The sequence below is a fragment of the Frankliniella occidentalis genome, unplaced genomic scaffold (genome assembly GCF_000697945.3).
Source record: "Frankliniella occidentalis isolate FOCC.00 unplaced genomic scaffold, Focc_3.1 Scaffold42, whole genome shotgun sequence".
Taxonomy (NCBI): Eukaryota; Metazoa; Arthropoda; class Insecta; order Thysanoptera; family Thripidae; genus Frankliniella; species Frankliniella occidentalis.
Genome location: NW_026267172.1, coordinates 1,455,178 through 1,456,952, shown reverse-complemented (window position 1 = coordinate 1,456,952; position 1,775 = coordinate 1,455,178). Strand labels below are relative to the sequence as shown.

At 52.2% G+C, this 1,775-nt stretch overlaps 1 protein-coding gene across 1 annotated transcript in view; it reads left to right on the top strand.

Moving 5' to 3' along the window:
- LOC113217503 (uncharacterized) overlaps positions 1 to 1,775 on the top strand; it is a 26,019-nt gene that overhangs the window by 4,699 nt on the left and 19,545 nt on the right. The gene's annotated exons all lie outside the window — the stretch shown is intronic.

Genomic DNA, 1,775 nt, shown 5'->3' with positions numbered 1-1,775 from the left:
ACCACCTCCACCTCCACCTCCACCACCACCTCCACCTCCACCTCCTCCTCCTCTACCTCTAACAACAGAGGGCGGGCACTTCTTGGACTTTTGTGGCTAAGTGAGCTCCACGGAGCTCCGAAGGCCGCCGTTTTTGTTAGACAGTCACCAAGACTGTCCATTCCAGACCAGTTGTGCTATTGCAAAATTATATTTTTGACACCGTTTGATTTTTTGGTGTTTTTTTCGGCTTTTGTCGGCAGCCCGACTTGTTCCTCGCGTCGCACACGTGGCTTATCGCAGCCTGTATCTCCGTGCGCGGCTAATACCGTTTATATCCGTGCAGTGAGTCCTCACCCCCCCCCCTCCCCTCCTCTTGGTCTTTCCCATCGCCCCGCTCCGCCACGCCGCGCGTTCGTCATGGCCCCCGCGAAGTGCCATATGCGCTCTTTTATTTTCTCTCTTTTTTCCCCACGAGCGCGAATAATAATTCTTTTTTGGCCAAACGCCGTTAAGTTGGCACGACTGGGTTTTTCCTCCTCCGCGCCGCCCCGCGATATGGGAGACGACCCTGCATGCCGCTGCATTCTGTGCCAAGCGGGGCGGGGCGGGGCGGGGCGCCACTGGCGAGTACCGCAGCAGCAGCAGCAGCAGCAGCAGCAGCAGAGCGGGGCAAAAGGCTAGCCAAAGCAGCCTCGCGCAGCGAAACACATTGCATCGGCTGCATGGCCATTTTATTGCCGCTTTCCCAAACTTATAATCTCCTCCTGCATCCAATAAATATTTCACTTGTCTCCGTCGTATATTTCGCGGATCCCTCGCCGCTCCACTGCGTGTTGTATGTCTATTCTTCACTCCGCTCTCCCGTTTCCTCTCGCTGTTTATTGTTGTTTATTAACCGATTGTTTTCTGTATATTCTTTTTTACAGCAATCATTCATTATTTAAATAAAAAACAATTTTTTATAAAGTGTTAAAAAATTAATAATGCTTACCAAGCGGTTTTGAAAAGCGGTCTTCATTTTATTTTAAATTGTAAACGCCTGACGCACTCGCGACGACAATGTGTATTTTGACAGATAACGTGGTCATTTTTTTAGCAAGTACGATTTTGTTTTGCTTTCCATTTATCAGCAGAAATCGTTATCGCTGTTTGTACTAATTAATGACTCAACTATTATTTGTTTTCGAAAACCGCGCGCTCCGAGGGCCCCCCGTGCGCGCGCGCGCTCGCGCAGAGAAAAATAGAGACATTAGTCGCGTTGGCCGAGAGATTCACTCGAATTGATATCAGCGGCGGTCTCTAATTGAAAGAACGGACCACGCGAGGCTCGCGTTAGCCGCGTTAGCCTCCACCACACTCGTGGGCGAGCTGGAATGTATTTGTCTACAGTCTCGTTCGTATTCACATTTATTTCCATCAGTCCAGCCCGCGGCTCGCCCCTGGGCTCCCCTCCACTTCCCTTTTGCGCGGCTGTCGCCCGCGCTCACATTTGTCGCCCTCGGAGACAGACAAGGCAAGGCAAGCAGGCCCTCGCAAGTCGTTCTTGCCCGGGCGGGCCGCCGGGGCTGTCCGTCTTTGCGTCGGTATATAAATCGATTTCAATTACTGTTTGTCGTTATCCTTCCCCCCCGGTCGCGCGCGGGGGCCTCGCACCTTGTAAACCGAGCGAGAGATCGGTATCTCTGCCGGGTACTTGCGCTGATGAATATCAAACGACGCCCAGAGGTCAGGGAGGAATTTATAATTCACGGCGTGTGACGTTTCTATTTGGAGTTCCCTGCCCCCCCCCCTCC